This window comes from Dipodomys ordii, unplaced genomic scaffold (genome assembly GCF_000151885.1).
Source record: "Dipodomys ordii isolate 6190 unplaced genomic scaffold, Dord_2.0 Scaffold127, whole genome shotgun sequence".
In the NCBI taxonomy this organism is placed as follows: Eukaryota; Metazoa; Chordata; class Mammalia; order Rodentia; family Heteromyidae; genus Dipodomys; species Dipodomys ordii.
The window spans coordinates 7,883,507-7,908,596 of NW_012267343.1; the positions used below are offsets into that span (position 1 = coordinate 7,883,507).

The 25,090-nt window shown below is 51.0% G+C and overlaps 1 protein-coding gene across 2 annotated transcripts in view; it reads right to left on the reverse strand.

Moving 5' to 3' along the window:
- Rgs3 (regulator of G-protein signaling 3) overlaps positions 1-25,090 on the reverse strand; it is a 126,023-nt gene that overhangs the window by 16,134 nt on the left and 84,799 nt on the right. The gene's annotated exons all lie outside the window — the stretch shown is intronic.

The window sequence follows — 25,090 nt, forward strand, 5'->3', positions numbered from 1 at the left end:
AACCCTTAGGGGTTTGCTGGGTTCCAACAGTAGATCTCATTTGCACAGGAAGAAGTGGCTCTTGGAGTGAGAGGAGGTTGGGCCCAGGAAATCAGGAGTGCTCCAGGCAGGGGGCCTCAGGACACAGGGAGGAGAGCTGGCTGGGCTCGGCCTGCGCTGGGCCGCTCGCTGGCCACACTCATGGACTTGGAAGACAGGAACAAGAACCATTGAAAGGCCACATTGTGTTCTTCAGCCAAGCCAAGTGTCAGCAACTCACATCTGTAATCCTAACTATACTCAGGAGGCTGAGATCTGAGGATTGCAGTTTGAAACCAGTCCAAGGCGGAAAGTCCATGAGGCTCATCTCCAATTAACGACCAAAAGGCTGGAAATGGAGCTGTGGCTCAAGGGGTAGTGAACTAGCCTTGAGCAAAAAGACCTCGGGGACAGTGCCCAGGTCCTGAGTTCACACACACACACACACACACACACAACCACAGGAATGTGTGTGTGCATAAGGCAATGGCAAAAAAAAAAAAAAACAACAACTTCAGCAACAACTACCCCCAGAATGTGGACTCCAAGCTCTTCCTGTAGAGCCCATAAATGACCGTTTGACAGGTAAGAAAACTGAGCCCAAGCATGGAGAGCTACTCACTGTTATTGTACAGCTGCTCAAAGACCAAGAAGCCCCATGACTGACATTGAAACTGTGCTGGCAAAGCCCCATGCCCAGCTGGGAACAAGTGACCCAGCCGTGGCCCTGTCAGCCACAGGTGGTACACACACAGGCCAGGGGTCACCTAGGTACCTGGGAGCAGTGAGCAGAAGTGAAAGCACAGTACAGGGAAGTGGAGGGAAGAGCCACATGTCTGGGAGCATGAAAGTGAAAGCCCTCCCTCCCCCTCCCCCTCCCCCTGTCCTTCCTCCCCCCCCCCCCCCCCCGCAGGGAGGAAGGGGAGCCTGGGGATTCCAAGTCCCTGACCTGGCCGGTGTCAGCCAGGGTGCCCCTGGACCAAAGAAAGGTGCCTCTGAATCCAGGTCCTTTTATCCTGGGAATCCTGCCTGCAGCTGAGAAGTGGCCTGTCCCCGTTGCCTACACACAGAGATGGTGGGGAAGCGGGGAGGGCGGAAGGGTTCCTTCCTAGCATGACACCACCGTGGGATGGGGCAGAGCCTGTCATAGGCCTTCAAGTGTCCACCTGTGAAATGCAATAACCACCGTGCCCACGCAACAAACCAGGAGAACATGCTCTAGAAAGCTCCTAAAGGAGATGATGGTGATGGTAGCCATGGTGACTTTAAAGATGGATCTAGAGGGAAATTCTCGATTCAAAGACCTCACACAGAAGCACATCTTTCCTACAAATCCCCTAGAAGTAAACTCTGCTGGCTGTTCAGAAGCAAAGTCGAGCCCTGCTCTAGAATTCCAGGAGACTTCAGGCCCGTGCTTCAGCCTCCTCATCCAATTACCTGGGGGTCGGGGTGGGGACTCTCCACTCAGACAGGGAGCCTCAGGGCCCAGCTTGCTCAGTGCAAAGACACCCTGAGTAATTCAAGGGCTAGGTGGGGACCAGAGCCTAGGCCGTCAGGCTCTGTTATTTCCAAGCCAGTTTCTGAGCAGTCCCTGTCCCCAGCCCATCACTCCACTCACCATGGAGAAACTCCATCAGGAAAAAACAAACCGTCCCATGGCCAGTTCCCACATCCACAATACCTTTCCTCACAGCCACCAGCCCCACCTGCCTCTCCAAGTCCTGGAGAAAGATGGGATGCAGCAGCAGCACGCGGTGACCTCAGGGCCTGGCACAGAATAGCACTAAGACAGGAGCAGGCTAAAATCTCCCCTTTCCTGGGGAGTGCGGCAGGGCACAGGCCCATCCCAGTGGGCCTGTCAGCAGAGCCCGCCCAGTCCCCTGGGGGAAAAGTGCAGCACCAGGCCCCAAACCAGAAATGCGAGTCAGCCTGCCTCTGCCAACCCAGCCCTAGACTGAGGCCAAACCAAACAAAGCCAAGAGGGGAAGTGCCACTCTGGCAGGGGGGCCTGTCCCCAGAGGGCCCTACCCTGATGGATTGGCCAAGAACCACCCAGGACTGAAGAGCTTGCAGAGTGCTCTGCGGATACGTGCTTTGAGTCTCCAATCAGACTCTGATTTTGATCCCAATGGGGCCACTTTCTAGCTGTGCAACTCTCGCCAAGCCTCTTGACCTCTCAGAGCCTCTGTCTCCTCATCTGGAACAGAGCCCAGGGATACCACATTGGACTCACAAACTATGGTTAATCTCCCAACAGTGCCTGGCCCAGGAAAAGCATGTGACACGAAGGTGGTTATTAGTATCTCGCTTTAATGAGCGGAGATGAAGAAACTGAGGCCCCAGGCAATAGGAGAATTCCTAAGACGGCAGAGTCTAGAAAGATGAAGACTCTAGCCTCCTGCCCCAGGTCTCTGACCAGCAAGGATTTGAAGTCCTTTCTCAAGGGGAGGAGGGACCCACAGAGAGGGGATTCAGGCCTTAAGCAAGCACTGCCCATGGCTTCTGGCCTGAGCTTGTCCCACACTGAGCAAAAGCTGCACAGACAAGGCCCAGCACTCTCTGTTCTTTGCTGAGCTCCCAGGCTGGCTGGTAGGTTTGCTCAAGCTGAGATCCGGGGAGAGCTGGGGTGAGAGTGGCATTGAGGGGGATATTACTGGGGGGAGGGGGAGGGCGTGGGTGGGGGCACAGCTATAGAAGACCTGATAACTTCAGGAGCTGCTGAGGTGACTGACAGGTGCAGGACAGAATTAAGGCAGGTGAAGAGATAAAGTTAAAGGTGTGGTTGAAGAATAAATGGCAGGCAAGAATTGTAGTCAGCAAGTTAATGACACAGGCAGGTGTCCGCATCAAACAGCTCTGGGCTCGTGTGTGTGTGTGTGTGTGTGTGTGCGCGCGCGCGTGCGTGTGTGTGTGTGTGTGTGCGCACGTGCATGTGTGTGTGTGCGCGCATGCGCGCACAAGCACGCATGTGTACTCATTTGTGCACTCATTCATTCTTCAGCCACAGGAGTGGATACAGCAGGGAACAAGTCTGCTGGTCTCTGCCTTCAGTGAAGCAGGTAAGAAGTGTAATGTGCTGAGGGAGTATGCATTTAGGAAATGCAACAGCTGGTGACACCCTGCTAGGCAGCTGTTCTAATAGGCCACAGTGACTAGAATCCAGTCAGAATCAGGAGTTGGTGGCTCAGGTCTGTAATCCTAGGAGGCTAAGATCTGAGGATCAAGGTTTGAAGCCATCCCAGGCAAGAAAGTCTGTGAGACTCTTACCTCCAATTAAACACACACACACACACACACACACACACACACACACACACAAAAGCTGGAAGTAGACCAAGTGGTAGAGCACCAGCCTTGAGCAAAAATGCTAAGGGACAGCACCTAGGCACTAAGTTAAAGCCCCAGTATACTCTCTCTCTCTCTCTCTCTCTCTCTCTCTCACACACACACACACACACACACACACACTCTTCAGCCAGAGTATCCTAGAGAGACCAGTCTGCTTGCCGGGCTTTATGTGCAGATTGCTGGCTTGTGCTGCCCTGCTCTCCTTCCCAAGGGGTCTGTATCTCTCCATCCTCCATCGATCACCTCTTCGACCTGACTGGACCATGGTTAATTCTACCCTGGTCCTGTCTGTTAGCACACAGGAAATGGACCAGGCCCTCTAAATGGAGCTACTGTTTAGGGTCTAATCAAATCCTCTTCCAAATGCAATCCAGAGCTCAGAACAGGCTGGGGAAGGGTGGCAGCTATGACGCCCTGATCATCATAGCTCCTGCCAGCTAGGACCACGGGATCCCAGACTCCGTCAACTGCTGGGTTCTAGGGCTGTTGGTGGGCTGCTCAAGTGACTTGTCCAGTATCATACAGCCGCTGCTGATGGGGCCAGGGCCCCAGAAGCAACCTGTGGCTCTCACAAAGATGATTCATCACATTCACTAGATGCCCCGGGCAACATCTGCCCTCCAAAACCACTTCCTGCTTTGGGAGGGGCAGGGTCTGGGAGGTTTGCCTCCAGGAAACTCTTATCTCCAATTAACTACCAAAAAAAAAAAAAAAAAAGAAGTAGAGCAGCCAGTGCAGTCAGGATTTACCGAAAAAGGATAAAGCCCAAAGACCTGAGCTGGAATCATCTCTCCACCTTCTGCTAGCCCTGAGATCCTAGGTTGACTTCTTTCTTTTTTTGGCTTGAAACTGAGTATAGACAAATTTGCCCCTTTTGGTGAGAGCCAGAGAAAAGTCCAGGAAAATGTTGGGGGGTTGGGGGTGGGGTAGACAGAAACTCATCAGAGAAAGGGAGAGGCCTTTAGAACCTCTTCTTAGACTTGGACCTCCATGCATGCCCCAAGTTGTATCTTCAGGTTTGGCAGACCCTGAACCTCTAGCTTCAGGGCCTCTGGCTCTGTGAACCTCGGCTACTCAGCAGACATGTGACTCCCTCCACCCACCTCAGTCTAGCACCTCCACATCTGGCTTGTTGATACTCCAGAACTTCATATCCCTCCAGAATGGGTGCCCTGTTCCCTTTGTCCCCAAACTTCACAGTTGTTCAGATGGACAGCAGCAACATCTGACGGGGGTACCTGCTCTTGTTTTACATTTCCTGGCTGAGGGGCCCTTGGGGCATGGTTTCTCTGTGCCTCAGTTTCTTTAACCATAACATGGGGTTAAGAGCAATTCCTCAAGGTGATTTTAGAGAAATAAGCAAGCTAACATATGACTAGCTTGGTCACATGAGCACTCTTTATTCAATAGGGGCTGGCCATGGACATAGCTCAGTTTTGACCTCTTCCTCAATGGATTTCCTCTGAGCCTCTCTGCACTCCATTGGGTGCCAGGGTACCATCAGGATCGCTTGGTGTCGCGCCCCCCCCCTTACTTTCTCCTGTAACCATCTAATCTCCTAGGGACAATCATGCTGCGAAGCGTCAGGTCACTGACACCGTCCAGGCCATAGGGCCGGTCCAGACCTCTCTCCTGAGGCTACGCAGCATAGGCAGCCTTGGCCAAGCCCCATGGGGGAGAACTCCGCAGCCAGACCTGGTTCTAGGTTCTGTGGATAAGACAGGGAAGCTGTGGTTCCATCTGCTTGGAGCTTACAGTCTAGAAAGGAAGGATGGAGACTAACCAAGGTACTACCCACATAAGCATGGGATAAACTGCAACCCCTCATGTGAAGGAGAGGCATGGGGGGGGGGGTGGCCTGTGTTGGAGGTCAGGAACTCATCTCAGTGGAACCACCTGAGACTGAAATCTGCCCTGGCAGAGAGTACCAGAGCGGTGGAGAGGGGACCTGGCATGGAGCCCTCCTTCTAGGTACCCCAGCAGTGCTAACTCCCCATGCCCCAGACTTGCATTCACAATCCTCCCCTGAGTTCATTCCTCCCAATGGAGCCCCTATGTATAATGTCACCACCTGTCATCCAAACTAGGACCTGAGTGTCATGCTCTCCTCCCTCTCCTTCTTCTCTACCTCTTAAGGACCCTCATGGCTCACAAGCTTGTCAGGGGCTCAGGAGGGCAACACACCCCAAAGGGAGCATACCCATTCCACTGAAAGCAATGTGGGGGCCCAGAGCAGAAGCAGCTTGACTCGGGTCAGAAGTTCAGGACAAAGGAGGAAGAGGGAGGAGGATGGAGGCGGTGTTTCTGATCAAGATGTACTGCCTCCATAAATGGACATGTTCAAAGAAAACACTCTTGTATAAACTAATTGATGTTAATAGAAAATAAAGTAACGGAGATTCAGGACAAGGAGGGGGAGAATCTCTCAAGACCGAGAAGACAGGAGCCCCAAATCTCACAGAAACCTTCCCTAATCTTGGCACTGTCCCCTGATCAGCCAGTTAGAGAATCACTCCCTAGCCCTGCCTCGAGGCGGTCCTGGGTTCGAGGACTGTACTCTCCCATCACCACCCTATCAGATCTCTAGGAGTCATAGAACTCACTCAGTGATAGGGACACCCATAATCTCTGCACCCCAACCCCCACCTCACAGTCCCATTTACATCTCCAGCTCTTACATTAGAAAAGCTGGGAGTTGAGAGCAGGGCTGCCCAGCTTCTTCCGACAGTGATGAATGCGTATCCAAAGGAGGGCTCCAGGCCCCGCCCATCCCTGGGCACTCTCCTTGGGGACTAGTTCATTATGGGCTCTACCATCACCCCCTTCCTATATGGTTTAAGCCATCTTCTCTGCTGGCTATGTGTACATACTGTCTTGTGTCTCCATTATCTCTGCTCTTCCCTGAGAGCCTCAGTCATTCTCTTCCCCATGCCCTGGCTGGAGGGCTCCGGGCTCCCCATCAGTGTGCCTGGCCTGCCTGGCTCCTATGGCTCAGGGTAGGTCCTGCTTTGGCTCACCAGGATCATGGCCCTGGCTTCCCCCTGCTTCCCAGAATTACTCAGCAAATACCCACAGAGCCCAGATAGGTGCTAGGGCTTGTGCCACACACTGGAGCCAAATGGCAGCAAGGCCCATCTCTGCTGTGAAGGTGCCAGGTCTGTGGGAAAGAGACTGGAGCAGAGGGCTGGGTCAACGCTCACCATGCAGCCCTGCCTACCAGGGCTATGGAAGCACAGAAGCAGCTAGGAAAGGCTAGAATGGCTTAGGGAGGAGGGATGGGACAGGGGCTGCAGCTGGAAACAGAAGGGTCCACTGGAGGAAGTATGGTGGTTTCATGGGGCAGGAGCTGAGGAATTCGGACCCTCCCCTGAAAACAATATTATTATGCTGGGAAGGTGGCTCAGTGGTAGAGCGCTTGCCTTGCATGCATGAGGCCCTGGGTTCTATTCCTCAGCACCACATAAGCAAAAAGGAAAAAAAAACAACTAAAAACAATATTATTATTATTCATAGGATTGTGTCTCAGCTTACTCACCCCTCTCCCATCAGTCTCTTCTGTTTATTTGCCTTTTGATCTTGTGCAAGTTACTTAACCTCTCGAGTTCTAGTTTCCTTATTTGCAAATAGGGCCAATGATGGTAACCCCGCAGGCTTGCATAGCAGATGCTCAATTAATGGTCCCCACTGCCCTGCCATCTAGCTTGTTGTGGTTTCCACTAGCTGTGGCTCCACCTTCCCTAGCTGTAAGGATGGTGCTGAGCAGATGATATGCTTTTCAAAGGGGTTGAGCAGCTATGCTTTTCAAAGAATTCCTTAGCTTCTGTCTGGTATGCCCTGCCATACTTCCTCCTGTGGTCTGTGCTGTGTCTGGGTGTAGCCCCCATCCCACCTCCCCATTCTCTCCTCCCTGAGCTGTCTCGGTTGCTTCTGTGCCTCTGTAATCCGGACAGGGCTGAGGAATGAGGGTTGACCTGGCCCCTACCCCAGTCTCTCCCACTGACCCGGCACCTTCAGGGCAGAGAATGGATCTTGTAAGTACTTGGCTCTAGTGCGTGACACAGGCCTTGGCACGTGTCTGGGCTCTATAGGTATTTGCTGAGTAATTCTGGGGAACAAGGAGAAGCCAGGCCATGTTCCTGAGCATTGGCAGGGAGCCCAAAGCCCTCCAATCAGGGTTTGGAAAGGGGCAGTACTAGGGCTGATGGGACAAGCAGAAACTAGACTTGATGAGGTAGAGATTTAGGGTGTGCAAATATGCATGTGCACATGCGCAAACACACACACACACACACACACACACACAAATAGGAGCCTGGTCTGCTTGTTCTGTCCTCCTTTCCCCAGGCCCAAGTACTTAGTCTGGAGACTAAGCTAGGTAGCAGTAAACAATGCCACATGCAGGCCTCTCATCACTCCTGTGGCTAGAGATGGAAGAATGGAAGTCTGATTCTGCTGGTGAGGGAAGAGTCAGAATTCCACACACCTGACATCTTTCCAAACAGAGCTTCCCTCTGTCCCCCCGGCAATGTTCTACTCAAAGGTGATGGTGGGAGGGGAGGAGGGGAGAGACTGTGCCATGCCTGGGAAGATCACAAAGCTAAAATTTGGAGCTAGGTCATCTGAGGTTGACTCCCACCTCGAACTATGCGGCCAAGTGTGTGTGATGCCTCCCTCAGCGGGCTTCTGTGGGGTGTGCAGATGACAAGAGAGACATTAAGTGCTCCTACCACAGCACTTCTGGCAACAATCCACATAAAGAGCAAGGGACACACACACACACACACACACACACAGTAGGTGCTCAGTAAGCACCTGTAATCACAACAATGACTTCTACCATCATTGGCACCCTTGACTCCCTTTCCTGCATCCAATTCTGGGACAGGGCACCTGGCACATTCTGACCTTCACAGCAGCCTACAACAGGAGTCTTATTGGTACATACTTTAGGGGAGAAGACTGGGGTCCAGGCCAAAGGCCTTGGAGGCTAGGAAATGGTCAGGCCTGTGTTCAGCTTTCCTAGGGGCTTAGCTTCCTGTGTGGCCTAGGCCTGTCTGCATGTGTATCAGTAGATCTGGGAATCCACAGAGTGTTCTGGAACCAATCCTCCACAGATTACCAAGTGACAATGGTATATTCATAACCTTGTCATAAGCAAAGAAACCAAACTCAGTGCTGCCCCCAGATCATCTCTGCAGCTCAGAGCCTCAGCCAGCCCACAAGGGTCAGATCTGGGCCCAAAATATAGCCAGATCTTCCTGTCCCAGGGACACAGCAAGTATAGAAATTTTGGAGCAAGCGGCAGAGACCCCCCTTCCCTTGTCTTGTCTTACTCCTTCAAGGCCTGCCGTGCTGGGGGCTCAGTGAGCAGCAGTTGCAGAGAGAGGCTCTTCCATTCATGGACACAGCACTGGGCATCTGAACACTGGGCTCATCCACGATGCTGTGGCTGAAGGTCACCCTCCAATGCCCCCAGGCACACTCCAGCCTTCCTGGCAGATGTGCCCTGTCTCTGCTGGGGAGTGAGGCTGGGGATGGGTTGGGTTGAATCTGGTCCACATTCACCATCCTGACAACCCCCTGTCGTGAGACTTTCATGCCCCTCAGTTTCCCTCAGACCTGACTATATTCTCCTGCTCAGTAGCCCTCATTAGCCCTCTGGGATAAAATCCCAGCCCTCACCATGGCTACTCGCCCCCATTTATCTTTTTTTGTTTGTGTGTGCCAGTACCTGGGCATTGCTTAAGGTTAGTAGCACTCTACCACTTGAGCCACTTCTAGCTTTTGGTTGGTTAATTGGAGATTAGGGTTTCATGGACATTCCTACCTGGACTGGCTTCAAAGCGCAATCCTCAGATCTCAGCCTTCGGATTAGCTAGGAGGACAGGCACTTGGCTACCCCCATGTGTCTTCTACTACCTTGTCTCTTTTTCCCCTCTGAACAACCAAATGGAATTGGACCTCAGGTGCCTCTACAGAAAGCCACAGTCATGTAAATACAGCTGCTCTCCCTGCTCCACATACTGGAGACCCTCTACTCATGCTTCAAAAATCCAGCCTACCTGCACATGTATTCTCACCATTTCTGACAGGATAACAATGTCCCATGGTGAGAAAGGATGGCATTTTTAATAAATCAGATAGACACCCACAGAGAAGGAGTCTTGATTTCTATATCACTCTGTGCAGAAAAAAAAATATTTTAAATGATAAAACTTCTGGAAGACAAGAGAGTTAAGTTCACCTTCCACATCTGTGGGTTTAAATATCTGCAGATTCAGCTAACCACAGATCGAAAATCTGAAATGAACTTTCTGTAGTGAAAATGTACAGGCTTTGCTCTCTAGTTATTATCCTCTGAACAAGACAGTGTGTAAGGACTGTCCAGACACCTGAATCCGCCAGTGCCCATGTAGACAGGGCACTTGGCACATTCTGACTCTGATGACAGCCTAGAATACCCTGGCATTTGCATTGTATTGGGTATCATCAGTAATCTAGAGATGGTTTATTGTAGACAGGTGCAGGGAAGGCTATGCAGTTATTACTACACACAAGGTATCCTGGAACCAACCCCCACCCATAAAAGGGCAGATGGGATGCCCAAAACCTTATAATGTACAACAAAAACAGACTCAATAAGCACTCTCCATAAAAAAAAAAAACATTAGCAAAGTAGGCTGATTAAAATCAAGAACTTCTTTTCTTCAAAGATTCCCAAACAAGAGAGAAGACAAACTTTAGTGTGGGCGAATGCATTTGTAATGTGTTTGTCCAACAAGGAACACATATTTAGAATATTTTTAAATCGCCCACTGATTAGATAAAATCAGACAAGCTGATAGGAAAATGCAGGAAAGACTGGAAGAGGCACTTTGCCCAAGTGCCTGTCATCTTAATGGCCAACATATGTAAAGGTACAGAATCTCATTAGTCATCGAGGAAATGTAAATTAAAACCACAATATGACAGTATCTAATACCTATAGTGTTGGTGAACACAGAAAGCAGTGGACCTATCACACAAGGCTTGATGAAGCGGCACACTTTGGAAAATTATACAATAGTATCTACCAAAGCTAATTACGTATATCTCTATGAGTCAGCAACTGAGGTATTTACCCAACACACAGCAAGATAGCACTTCCAAAGACACATCTGAGCCATCCATAGCAGCCCCAGTCATTACAGCCTGGGACTGGAAACAACTACAATGTTCATGGAAAGTGGAAACATTAGAGGCTATACATACAGTGAAGCCAGAACAGAACAAAATAAAGTACAGTAACATGGATGAATCTCACCATCGAAATGTTAATATAAGCCAGGCACCATCTGTAGTTCATGCCTGTAATTCTAGCTACTCAGGAGGCGGAGATCTAATGATCACAGTTCAAGGCCATCCTGGGCAGAAAAATCCATGACTCTTATCTCCAATAAACTACCAAACAAACAAACAAACAAAAATCATACCAAAAAAAGTGGAGCTATGGTTCAAGGGATAGAGCACTAGCCTTGAGCAAAAGAAGCTCAGGTACAGAAGCCAGATCCTGAGTTCAAGCCTTAGGATGGACACACACACACACACACACACACACACACACACACACACACACACACACACTGCTAATGCAAAAAAAATCTATCGTTGATCCCATTCATACAAAACCAGGCAATACTAATCAATGACAGAAATCAGGATTAGGAATGACCTGTAGTCCATAGTGACTGAGGTAGCACACAGGAAGTTTCAGAGTTCTAGAATGTTCTATCTCTTGACCCAGATGGAGGCTACATGGATGTGTTCATTGGGTGAAAATGCATCAGCTACATACTGCTGATCTTTCTCTTACATTAGAATTTTAAAGACAACCCCCACCCACCCGTGTTTCCTCTGCTCTCTGGCTGAGAGCTCTGGGTCCTTTGTACACACTTACTATCACATTCCAACAATTTCCCCTGCAAAAAGCTGCTGTCTTACTTCCCTGTTCTCTGAATGCCTTTGGAGTTATTGTCCCCCTCCCAACTACCTCACCCACAGGTGTAACACTTAGAGCAGCCACCCATGAGATAAGAGCTCAGCATTCCCAGTGCAAGATGACCCTGAGTCCAGGCGCATGACGAATCTCTATGAGCTGAACAAATTCACTGCATTTGACCAGTGATGCTGGGAGCTCCTCAGGCAGTGTCCCAGGCAGGAGAGGCCCCGGGAAAGTACTGTGAAGCTGAATCTATCCCTCAAGTCCCAAACCCACACAGTGGTCTTTAGGACACAGTAAAATACTACCTAAGATACTGGAAGGCAGCTTCAATACCTTGGCAGAAGCACATCTGCAGGGCAGAAGGTGGAGTGGGACAGAGACCCATTCTTTCAATAGGCAAGTATCTACCCAGGCAGATTCAACCTCACTTCCTGCAGACTGGATTCTTTTCCAAGGTTCCCACAGGGAACCTTGCAAAGCCATGCTGCTTTTCTCCATTTCCTGCTCATCTTTGACACTAACGATTGAATCTTGCATGTCTACACCTCCAGGACTTGGCAAGTGACACAAAAGGCACTTAACATACATAGAAGGGAGATAGAAGGCGAGGACAGGACAGAGTTACTATTTGGACCAGTCAGGAATTCCATTAACAGAGGTCTGAGCAGGGAAGGTTTCATGTCCTGGCTGGACACCACTGGCAACCCGACTTGAGGAGTGACAGAGTAATGCCCCCTTCTGTTTCATGTCCCTTCCCCTGGCTGCTTCCTGCCAGTCATTTGGCCCTCAGAGGCTCTGTCCAATCCTTTCTCTGCCCACTTCCTGTCACCTTACCCTCTGCCCCCTGCCCTGAGTGCCAAAGTTCTATCAACTCAAGGTTAACCCCAGTGAGAGGTACCAGAACAGTTTAGGGAGCCTCAGCATTGTGGTTTAAAAATTTTTTTAAAAAGCACCCACTCGGGGCTGGGAAAGTGGCTCAGTGGTAGAGCGCTTGTCTTGCATGCTCAAAGCCCTGGGTTCGATTCCTCAGCACCACATAAGCAAAAAGAAAAAAGCCGGAAGTGGCACTGTGGCTCAAGTAGTAGAGTGCTAGCCTTGAGCTGAACTGCTGAGGGACAGCGCCCAGGCCCAGAGTTCAGGTCCCACGACCGGACAAAAAAAAAAAAAAAAGCACCCACTCACTGGTGGCTCTCACCTATAATCCTCACTACTCAGGAGGCTAAGGATCACAGTTCGAAGCCAGCCTGAATAGAAAAGTCCCCGAAAGGCTCTTCAATTAACCACTCAAAATCCAAAAGTGGAGCTGTGGCTTAATATGGTAGAGCCTAGAGCAAAACTGCTCAGAGGCAGCATGTAGGCCCTGTGTTCAAGCCCTGTGACCAACGACAACAAACACGGAAAAACAAAAAAGCACCCAATCTTACCACCCGCAACTTACTGCATTTTCTGCCTTCCTAGGGTGAAGGCATAGGGAATTCTCTGGCAGCAGCCTGGGTGGTGGTGCCAGGTGCAAGCAAACTGACCCACAGAGGGCAGAGGAGGAGGGAAGCTCTGAGCTGTCCAGAGCAGGGGGCGCACCTGCAGCTCTCCATACATGGGCAGGGACACTCTAGGCCACCATCAGAATGAACAGGCTATCCTGAGACTTCTCCTTTCTCCTCAGTGCCTGGAAGTTCCCATCTCCCAAGTGGCTCAGGGCCCCGCACCCCTGTGTCCCCATCCCCACTCCTGCATGCCTGGGTGGAGCTTGTGTGCTGCTCCTGGGGCTGAGCCCAGCTGGCCTGCTGTGAGTGGCTCCAGCCTCCCCAGGCTTAGGAGGCTGAGCCATAAGCAGCCTTGTTTATCCCTAGGAGGAATGATGGTTTTCCCTGAGCAATGACATCTTGGAAACGGCCTGGCTCCACAAACAACAACAAACCTCCCAGCTGGGGCCTGGGTTGCAGCTCGCATGAGAAGGCTTCTACCCAGAGGCGCCTGAGGAAAAGGTCAGAGGCTGCTTCCCTGATGAGCCAGACCCTGGCCCTGACCCTGACTCCTGGAACCAGAGAATAGGAGAGAGTGTCCAGAGGATGGGATGACTATAAGGAGCCTAGCAATACCTGATCCAGCTCCTGGTTGGCCCAAGTGGGAAAGTGAACTGGAAAAGTAGGCGTATTCCCCTCAATTGTCTCTTGAACAAGACTTCCAGGCGCCTGGGTCTCCTGGGCTTTCTGTACCACATACGCTGCTTTTCCAAAAACCAGAAGGCTTCATCAGTCAACCCAAGGGTCTAACAAGGGGTGGGTCACTGGAGTGTGTCCAAGACAAAAGCCAGGTATCCTGAGACTGAGGGCTGAGCAATCGCATCCTGCGTTCTGCGTTGCATGTAACCTCAATAAAAATAAAAAAAAAAAAACCCTTCCTTTGCAACCTCAGTTCCCTCTTTGTCCACCCAGGAGGGAAAACACATTCTGCCATCTCTAGGGTGTTCATTACAATCCAAATGGGAAGGAGCTCTCAAGGTCCCTAGAGACCCAGCTGAGCAAGGCACTCCCTCCCCAGCCACCCTGCTTACCCAGCCAGCCAGGCAGACCCCTGGCTCAGCACCATTCCCCCACAGGCAGCCAGGCTAGCACCATCCCACGGGGGTTCAGGGAGCTGACTCCAAGTACCCATAGTCTATGCAAAGGACCATGAGCTTTGCATTTGATCTAGCCAGAGATGTCAACCTCCCCTTCCCCCCCAACTCTCCACCCCCCCACCCCCCCCACCCCCGCTCCTATTCTCCATAGCTCAGACTATGGTATAGAACCACCGCGTAGGTTTTTCCTATTGTCTTGCCTTCCACCAAACCCCACAGAGACTTGGGATCCTTCCTATAGGAGCTCCTCGCCAGGCCCCCTAATTAACAGTGCCCACTCCCCTGCTAGGCACAATGCTAGCACTGACATACTGAGCTTCCTTTCCTACAGAAAATCCCACCCTAGCTAACCGGGGCAACTCAACTCTGCCATCCAACCATGTCCCTTAGGTGACTAAGGTATGAATAGGCCCACAGCCTGTGATCAATGGGACACAGAGCAGCTAGCAGGTCCACCAGTAGTGGGACTTCTTCACACCAGCCGTGGCAGTTTGGTCAGTTAAGACCTGGAAGGAAGAAAAGAGAGGAATTCGGGGGCAGATCAAACAGCATGCACAAAAGTTGGGAAAGAAAGACAAGGTAAGATTGGAAGTGTGATGCTCTCATTGATACCAAGTACTGATAATCAGAAGTCAAATTCCTTTGTCTTAGCTGGAAACCCTGAATATTTCCTAGCAGAGCATCTATCTTTCCCAACTGTCTGTTTCTCCATTTCTGGACTGGGCCTGAGTGAGGCTGACTATGGAACTTGGCTTCCCGGAGGGCCCGCCCTGGACTAAGCCATGCCATGTGCGAGAGCTGGGGAGAAGGGGAGGTGCGCCTTGGCTGGGCACAGAAGACTCAAGGGGCCATGCTGGAAACTTTGACTCTCACTGCAGTGCCCTGGCTGAGATCCCCTGGGCATCAGTGGGACAAGCCTCCACAGCTCCCGCCTTTCCGAGATGCACCCACTCCCGCATCCCAAGAAGGAAGCCAGGAGTCTTGGGAGTGTGGAAAGTTTCTACAACTTGATGGGGAGCCTAGTCAGCCTACACCAAGCTGGCGTCTCAAGTCGAAGTGCCAGGTTCAAAGCCGAATTGCGTAGCATGGATATGGGTAAAGGCTTCCTCTATGTCAGATCCTCACTGTTCTGGAGGCAGAGGCCCTCCAGCCTGGTCCTGGCTCCAGCCAGACAAAGCCTCTCTCCCCATTCTGAGCCCAGACTCTCCCTCCCATCTCAGGCCCTGGGTTCAAGGGTTCTTAGACACCTGAGACAAAAATAAGTGATGTGGACCTTCCGAGTTGAGAAAAGCATTGGCCTCTGTCTGCTGGCGTACAGTGGCTGGTTCTGTGGAGAGTGAGTGGGTCTCTAACCATCCCCCTTGCCTTCCTGGGTCTCAGTGGGAGGCAGGGCAGCAGGTGCAGGCCCTTTCCCAAGGGAGCGCTGAGCTCACCAGGTATGGTGAGCCTGCTTGGGTTTCCAGGGGACATTTCTGCCAGAGCCAAGTTCCAGGATCAGAGATGAAGCCCTGAAGACCAGCCCTGGACCCTACCTCTTTCCCTGCTAGTAGAACTCCACAAGAATTACCATCCCCACTGCCTGGTGTGCGGCCAGCATCCCTGACACAATAGCCCAGGCTGCGGACCGGAGCGTTCCCTCCCGGTGCAGTGTCCCAAACATTCCTTGTCTCTCCCAGAGAGAAAAGCTGGCTGGCTAGCCCAGAAGTGGGAAGCCTTGAACAGTGGACGCTTGTCCCCTGCCCTTAGTAGGGTATTCCCCCCCCCTCCAGAACACACACACACACAGAGAGCTATCTCAGAATACAACAGAACACAACCCTTTTGGCAACAACGTGCCTATCAATGGCTGCCCTGGGGAAGAAACAATAGAAACCGGGGCATGGGTGGCTTGGACACGAGCCCCCCCACCCCACCCCAGCCCATCCTCACCGACCCCTGTCACCAAGGCACCTACCCAGCACACTCCAGCAGGAACCCAGGCGACTCCTGGCAGCACTCCTGCCTGCCTGCCCGCCTACCCGCCCGCCCGCCTGCCCGGGTCTCCACCCGGCTCCTCCCGCGGGCGGGCGGCTGAGGCTGTAGCAGCTAGGGCGGGCAGCCGGCCGGCAGTGTCAAGGCTGCCTACCCCAGACAGAGCGCCTTTGTGTCAGCAGAGCTATTTATGGACTTACCCAAGTTCCCCAGGGGAGCGGTACCTGCTGGGAAAAGCAGAACCAAATGACCAGGTTCCACCTCCCACATCTAGGTAGCGTTTTCTTTTTTCTTTTTTTTTTTCTTCTCAAAACCCTTGCATCACCCTGTCCCTCCTCCCCCTCCTCCTCCTCCTCCCTTCCTCCTCTGTCGCCCTCCCTCCTCCTCTTCCTTCTCTTCCAGCGAGTGCCTTCCCAAACACACACCCTGTCCAGCGAGCTGCCACCACTCTTGCGAAGAGGTTGGATTTCTGTCTTCGATCGAATAGAAAACTCTTGTGATTTTTTTTTTTCCCAAACCACTTTCATCCAAGGAGGATTCAGGGATGTCTCATAGAAGAGAGTCCTCAGGCAGCCAGTCCTTCTGCAGAAGAGGCTGCGCTGGCTCCTGGCTTACATGCTCAACTCCACCATGCCGGGTCCCCTGCCACCCATCCCCAAGTCCCCAGCTGGCCCCCCAAAGTGCAGCTGTAGAGGGGGAAGCAGCCATCCTGCTCTGTGGCATGCTCCAGCTCTGGGATCCACCCCACATACCTCCCTGGGGCTCCCTGGCTGGAGCCCTGCAAAGCCCGGCTCCCTGGCAGGACCCAGCCAATCACTGAGGCTTCCCTGTCACACCCCCACCCCCATGCAGCAGCTCCGTCCCACTGGGAGGCTGCGATTGAACTCAGGGTCCTGCAGCCAACACAGCTGGCTGGAGAATGCTCTGGCCCTCAGGGAGGCCAGGGAGTGGTGGCTTTAGTCACCTCCCAGTGTCCCGGCTGGATACATGGAGGATTTTTTTTTTAATTTTTGTTTTTTTTTGGGGGGTTTGTTGTTGTTTTGTTTTGTTTTTCTCCAGTACCAGGGTCTGAGCTCAGGGTCTCATGCTCTCACATGGCTTGTTCACTCATGGCTGATGCTCTACCATTAGAGCTGTGTCTCTAGTCTAGAATTCTGCAGGTTAATCGGAGATGGAGTGTCCAGAATTTTCCTTTGAACCAAGATCCTCCAGGTCTTAGTCTCCTGAGTAGCTAGGATTACATAGGGGTAAGCCACTGGCACTGGACTAGATATATGGTTATTGGGAACCCTGTGTGCCAGTCTCTGGAGAATGCAAGCTGGACAAAGAACTTGCCCCTCCTCTGCCCAAACGGGCAGATTACCTCTGAAGAACGAAGGAGACATTGCTAACCATGGGTGTGCTAGGACAGAGGTAAGAGTACTGGACTGGGGAGGTGAGGACCCCGATTCTAGCTTAGCCCCAGCACTGGTTGGCTGGGTCCCACTGAGCAAGCCCCTGCCCTTCTCTGACCTTGGTTTCCTCATCTGTAAAATGGGTCTGATGCCCTTGACCTGCCCACATGTGGAATTAATAGGGAGTTCAGTGAGTTGGTATTTGTTCCTTCACTTAATCTTCACCAGCACCTTTTAAAAGGGAAGGCAGGGGACTCTTACTACCCCCTGACAGGTGAAGAGTCTCAGGTACAGAAGAAATCCCAAGTTCAGAGCTGCCCACTGTCACTCAGCTCGGTGGCTGTGAGGGCCATGATTAAAGACTACACCTAACTTCACCACTGCAAAAAGCTGCCAGCCAGAGCTGTTGTCTGATGTCGTAGCTGTGAGGCGTAGGGTTGGGGGTGGGGGAGTGGGAGGGTGGGGGGTAGGGGGTGGACTGGGGCCCAATCCACTGACCCTTTCCATCTTCATCCAAGGACCCTGGATGCCAGTGCAGAAGAAGACCCCTCTTCCTGTCCTCTCTGTACCCCACCTCAGTCATGCTAGACCAAAGTACTGCCCCTCGCAGCCTCTCTCTCTCCTGTGGCAATCTCAGTGTCTCCAAATGTCCCTCTGTCTGTCCCTTGACACTTTCTCTTCTGTCTCTCCGTCCCGGGGCCTCGCACACTCACGAGCCACACATGTACGCAGTTCTAAGAGAATATCCTTAACCTATCAGTCCTACCTATCATTCATCACATCCCTGGGAGCAGAGCCATGGCTGTCCTTACTAGAGCCCTGGAACATTCCAGATTGGGAAATAGCCTACAGGCTCCCGAGAGAAAAAAATCACAAAATCAGGAAACTAAGTCCTAAGAGATGGCCAATTCTACTGGGACTGAGCTATTTCCCGATGGGGCTGGTAGGTGCCAGGCTGGGCTGTCTGGTGCTAGGGGGTAAGATGCTCAGGTGAGGAGCCTGAAGATGTAGGACAGTGTGGCACAAAGATGCCCTGCAGTTTTGTCTTCTTCCAGTCAACACATAACTCCGGCGCATGGACTACATACCAGTCCCTGAGTGAGGCCTGGGGGATGTGGCAGAGAACAGGTGGCCTGGCTCTCCACTCACAAAACTGCCAGGCAGTGTGGGAGATGGAGGGCAGACACATCGTCTAATGAATGAGACCATAATTAGACATTGGCAGCTCTGCCAAACCAGGACGCTGGGCCCTGAACAGGTCCAGAATGCAATCATCAGGAGGAAAGGACTGAAGGAGCTCGGGATCTGGCCAGGCTAGGAAGCATCTAGTACCCCAGGGAGTCTGTCTCAGCCATAGTCCTCTACCTACCCGGGCCTCCAAATGCCCAGAGTAGAGCCAGCCATCTTCCCGGGCACAGCCTGTGGCAGGATCGGGGGGCTGCTGACAGCCACTAGGGAGGCCCTAGGGATCTTTCACTCTTCTCCACATTTTTAGCCAAGCCAGTGAAACAGAGGTACAGAGAGGGTGAGTGACTAGCCCACAAATACACAGCCATTGGGTAGCCAGGCTAGGAGCCTGGCTAGTGCTCCATCCATGGCACCAAACCACAGAGTAAATGATGGTGCTGCTCAGCGTGGCTACAATGAGGGCCTGGAAAGTGGCAAGGTCCAGCTTTCTCACAGCCCACAGAGCTTAGCACCTATGTATTTAGGGTTTCTCCGATTTGTTGATCCATATCTCCCCCTCCCCTCTCCCTCTCACCAGTCCTATGGCTTGAACTCTGGGCCTGGGCATTGTTCCTAAGTTTCTTTTGCTCAATACTAGCACTTTACCACTTGAGCCACAACATCACTTCTGGCTCTTTCTTTCATTTTCTTTCTTTCTTTCTTTCTTTCTTTCTTTCTTTCTTTCTTTCTTTCTTTCTTTCTTTCTTCCTTTTCATGTACTTTCTTGCCCAGGCTGTCCTCAAACTGTGATCCTCAGATCTCAGCCTCCTGAGTAACTAGGATTACAGGCGTGAGCCACGAGTGCCCAGCATGATCCATATATTTTATTTAACAAACACTCATTTGGCATTCCCCGTCCTGCATTCCCTGTTGTGCACCCTTCTCGGGTGACAAGTAGCCTGGGTTCCTCAAGTCCTCAGAACTCTATCAGGTAGGACTGCCAAGATCCCCATTGCCAAGAAACATTATGAAATCTGACAAGGTCACACACCAGCCATTGCAAAGCTATAGATTGAACCCAGGTGACTTGTCAGTCCCGTGCCATACCTCAGTTGTTCCCCCAAACTCTAGGGCCCGTGAGCCCAGTCACACAGGTTTGATGAGCTGGCATCAGTGCCCTCGGCTGGGGCCAGGGAGGCTCAGCAGGGACCCTCTCCCAGTGTTGGAGGGTAGCTAGCACTCTCAGGCAGGACTTCAGGCTTCAGAGAGGCCCGTAGGGAGATACAGCAGCAGCCCAAGGATGCTGACAGGTGCCAAGGACCTGCTCCCCTGTGGCCCACACTTAACCTGTCTCCACTGCCTTAAATTCAATGTTGCCTGATTGACATTCCCAAGACCCTACCCGGAGCCCTGCCCATCACCTTCCCCATGAACAGTGCATCCACCCCAGCCCACCCAGTCTCTCAATGTGCAATCCCACCTAGGGAACTCTGGGCTGTCACTCACGAGGGTTCATAAGCCCTGGTTTGAGGGTTCACAAACTCCATGGAGAAAGGCTTCTACCTCAGGGTCAGCCAAGAAAGTTCACATTTGCTATTTCAATAACAACTGTGTCCCTGATCTGTGCTGGAGCCTATGCCACAAAGGGACAGGTCAGCCTGCTACCAATATGGCAGACCTGGGCACTGACTACAAGCAGGGACTGTCTGGCCATGTTTGGGCTCCTAGGGTGCTAGCACCTAGGCATGCATACACACTGCTGTTAAAATGCAGCCCTTTCTCTTCTGTGGGGGGCAGGTGACACAGGGAGGGAGTAGAGGAAGACTGAGCAGGTATCCACAGGTTCAAGTTCCCAGGGAGTTTTGGCTTGAAGTCTGAAGGCTCCAAAGTCCTTTGTGCTTCCTGGCCTGTATCCTCCATGTCTAAAATCCCAGCCCCACCTCTCGCCTGCACAGTTAATCCCGCAGCACTGTAGGCTTTCTCACTGAAGGAACTGACTCAGCAAGCGATCAGAGGAAACAGCACAAGTCATTTCAACATCCCTGAGCCTCAGCTGCCTTGTCTGTACAAATGGCGCTGGTTAGCATCTGCCTCCCAGGGGTACGAGTTGAGGTGATGCACGTGGAATGCTTGACACACTTCCTGCTCGCGGTGTTGTGATGTCACTGTGGCCATCAGGTGTAAATGGACAGATTTTGCCTTGGGAAGGCTGATGTAACTGCTAAGTTCTATGTAGACCTGGGTGTTTTGGGGGGGAGGGGCAAAGGAAGGTCCAACAGGTGCCAGGAATAGACTAATCACCCATAGCCCCCAGCCCGTCACACGAAACAGGAAATGAAGATGCAGAAAGGTGACATGGTGAAGCAGATGCACAACAGTGTCACTCAACACCTGCACTCCTGACCCACATACTCTGCCTCCAGTCTTGTGCTTCCTCTAGGACCCCTCCCTTGCCAGCTGTTCCTTCCTCAGGGATCTCAGAGGCAGCAAAGGACAATCCCAACCGGTTCATGGAAATGGAGCTCTTAGCAACAGCCAGGAGAAGCCCACATGTAGTGAGCAGGAGGCCAAATGTCACCCTACCAAGCCAGCTCTGAGGATTGCCACCAGCCAGCTTTGGCCTCTGCAGTGTCAGCCTGACCTTGGGTGGCTGTAGCAGCTCAGGATGGCCAGGTGCCATGACCATCTCCCATCCTGGCTCCCACCCAACGGGCCTCATGCTGCTCTGAGATTTCAAGCTTTGGAGCAATCCTCGACTTGCTATGCTTGCGCCAACTCCAGGGTCTGGCTGTGTCCTGACAGCCAGAGTTCCTGGGAAGTGTTCAGCCAGCAGCTCAGCTAGGGACAAGGCCAGCCCCATGGCCTTGACTGCTAGATACAATCCATCCATTCACTCCCTGGAGTCTAACCTACTGCTTGGACTTAAGCCCAGGTCATGAAAGCAGAAGGTCAGCAGGGAAAAGACTGGGCCAAAATACTTTGTGGCTGCCTTTGGCCAACTCTGGAGCAAAGATAACCCCTTCTCGGTGCCTTAGTTGCCCTGTCTTTAAAATGTGTACAGGGGTTGCAAGAGATCAGTCACTCAAAGTGTGGTCTCCACGTGGAAAATGATAAAGACTTATGATTCCAATTTATGATGGAATCTCATGGTCCTGTGATGTTGCCACATCTAAGTGTGTGACTAAAAAAGGGGGTCCTACTGAAGAGGGTATAGCTGGCACAGGTGTTATAAAACCAGTAATGAATCACACACAGTGTTACAGTCTATGCAAATGCCGGCCCTTTCCCCTGGGATGTTTTAACAGGTCATGATTTACTTTCTATGGCCATGTCCTGAATTCTCCCTCTGACTCTGACACACCGCCTTCATCTACAGTGGACTCATGGGTCCATTCCTTCTCCACTCTCCATTGCTCCCAGCTCAGAGTGTACCACCATTTTCCTGTGCATCTGAGCCCAGGCTCTTGAGTACTGTCACCCCAAATTCCTTCCTCCCATTCATCACCAAATCTCAAAGCTCTCACCTCCCACAGGGGTCTTTCCCCTCTCACAGAGCCTAGCCCCTCCAGCCTCGTCCAGGCCAACATTACCTCTCCCTGGCTGAGGGACAATGCTCCAAGCTGCTCCTGCCTCCACAGGCTGGCCACAGTGAACTTTCTACACAAACCCAACTGAGCTGCTCCCACCGCCCTCAGAACAACATTCAAAGTCCTTGTCCAGCTTTCCAAGCCCATCATAGTTGGATGAAGTCTGTCTCTCCTCCAGCTGACCTTCCACCACACTGGACTGGGAGATGTGTAGGAGCAGGGACCATATTGGTTGATGAAGTAGAGGTCATATAAGAGTCTGCCTGATCGGCTTCCATTCACTCTTCTTTGGCATCTGAGGAACTATACTTCCTTTCCCCATTGTCCAATCAGGTGATCGGGTGATTCATATGGACCTGGCCTAGCTCCCACTCCAGACATGAACATATGACAGGACCTTGGACAACTGACATATCTATCCCACTGTCTTCAGTGACCAAGATGGACACATGATCTAATAGGAGCCAGTAGAACTCAGGCCCAAGACTACTGGTGAAATGATAGAGGGTGCCAAGATGACCGTGGTACTTCTGGCAGCTCTGCTGCCACTATGCAGGGAGGAAGCCAACGCATAAGCAAGTAGAATAAAACTAAGAGGAAATGGAGAAGATGGTGATCCTGGTCAAGGCCTGAACTCAGCTATGCATGAAGTCTACCCTTCCAAAATCCAAGGAATTCCATTTGCTACCTGAAGCTCATGTAAGTTGGGTTGTTGTTGTTGTTTTACCACTTGCAACCTTAATATACCAGCAGTACTTAGCACATTAGGCACTCAAAGTCTAGCTTATTCAGTCTAGCTCAGGAAAGTCCTCCAGCACTGAGAAGGTAACTAGGTTTGGGCAATAGGAAGAGTTACATAGCTGCTGTCTAAAGAGAAAGCAGGAAGCAGAGGAACATCTACCCGGAAGCCATGCAAGAGTCCCAGGGACAGAAGAGGCCTGAATGGAAAGGAGAGGAAATATCCCAACTCTGATAACCCCTGCCCCTCTCTGAGTCTCATTATCCCAATCTGAGTTGATGCCTCATTCCAGAACCTCCAAGTTTCCCCCACTGGTCATACAGGATCTTGCTGTCAACACTCAACATCACTAGTGGGTTGGCTCTGGGGAAGGGAGGGTCCCTGTTTGTTCCTTCATCTATAAGTCAGAGACAAGAACAATATTGCTCAAGCTACATATTATAGCAGAAGGAAAGGAAGTACACTCCATGAATGTTAGGCTCATTATCATTATTTGAGGTAAAACTTCCAGAAAGAAGGAAATAAACATAGAACATAAACAGTTGGGGAAAATAAACAGAAAAATGTCTTTGATTAAGTGAAGATCGACTGGGTGTTCAGACTGAAGAAGCTAACCAAGTTTGTACCAGGAAAAATAACCAACATTTTTTTAGTTAGAAACAGAAACAATCTGGTAACATTTATGAGTTCTGAAGACTGGAATGAGAAATCTTGCCTGTTTCCATAAAGAAACCTGAAGGGGACAGGTGAGGGGGAGGGGGTAAGGTAATAAAAAAAAAAAAGAAAGAAATCTGAAGAGATGAAGGAAAGAGAGCCCTCTCTATTACACTAAAGGTAGGACAGCACCCTGCACGCTCTTAAGAGTTCTTGGGGAAAAGATTGTTCACAAGGAGTTCTTTACTCATGCAGATTATGACTCAGGCATGAGGGCAAACATTTTCAGACTAAAAGGCTAAAAAAAGCACATTATCTGGAAAAATTACAGACTCTTTCTGGAAAAATTACTCAAGAAAGATCTTTAGACTAAAGTAAATCAAAGCCTAGAATTCAGAATGAGAAGCTGTGGTGTGAAGAAGAGGCAGGCAATGAAGGCAGAAATATAGACTTAACTACTGATGAAATAATGCCATTTTAAATCAATTATTTGAGTGTGCTTGTGTACACGCACAATTTCTGGGCTTGAACTCAAGCCTTCAAACTCTTGCTTAGCTTTTTCATTCAAGGCTGATGCTCTATCACTTGAGCCACACCTCCACTTCTAATTTTTTGGCTTGTTAGTTGGAGATAAGAGTTTCATAGACTTTCTTGCCCAAGCTGGCTTCAAACCACTGGTTACTCAGATCTCAGCCTCCTGAGTAACTAGGGTTACAGGTAGCCATCGATTCTTGCTACCCAATGTAATGTTTTCAAACAAACAATCAGGACCTAAAATTCCAGATGATTTCTAATAAGACTTAGAATTACAGAGGAATGCAAAGAGAAGATGGGCTGGCTGATTATTATAGGTTATGAGAGTGAGGACAAATTCAACTCAGGGTAAGGCTTGATAAGTGAAGTGTGTGGACACAAAAGGGAAGGGAGGAGACGGGCACCAATAGCTCACACCTGTAATCCTAGCTACTCAGGAGGCAGAGATCTGAGCATCTCGGTTCAAAGCCAGCCCAGGCAGGAAAATCCGTGAAACTCTTATCTCCAATAAACCACCAGAAAACCAGAAGTGGTACTGTAGCTCAAGCGGTAGAGCACTAGCCTTGAGCTGAAGAGCTGAGGGACAGCGCGCAGGCCCAGAGTTCAAGCCCCATGACTGACAAAAAAAAAAAAAAAAAAGGGAAGGGAAGGGAGGAGCTTCCTGCTAACCAGAGTCAGGTGGGTAACCTCAAGGTTGTGGGGGCTGGCCTTGGATGTGTGAAAGCCCAATGCCTCAACGAGATTCAGGAATAGACAAGTTAAGATGGGTCAAAAGAGTTCCAAACTAACCCACCTCTATGTGGAAACTAGGTCTAAGATAAAGATGAAGAAGTGAGGAAAGCATGTACCCATCTCCCAAAAATGGGATTGGAAAAATTAGTCAACTGTTTGGAAGGGGGAAAAACTATATGAGTTTCTACAAATATGGGGTTTTAGTGTGTAGCTCAGCGATGGTGTTTATCTACCATAGCCCAAGGCCCTGGAATCCATCTCCTTCATCAGAGAAAAAAAGGTAGTGGGCTGGGAAAGTGGCTCAGTGGTAGAGTGCTTGCCTTGCATGCCTAAGGCCCTGGGTTC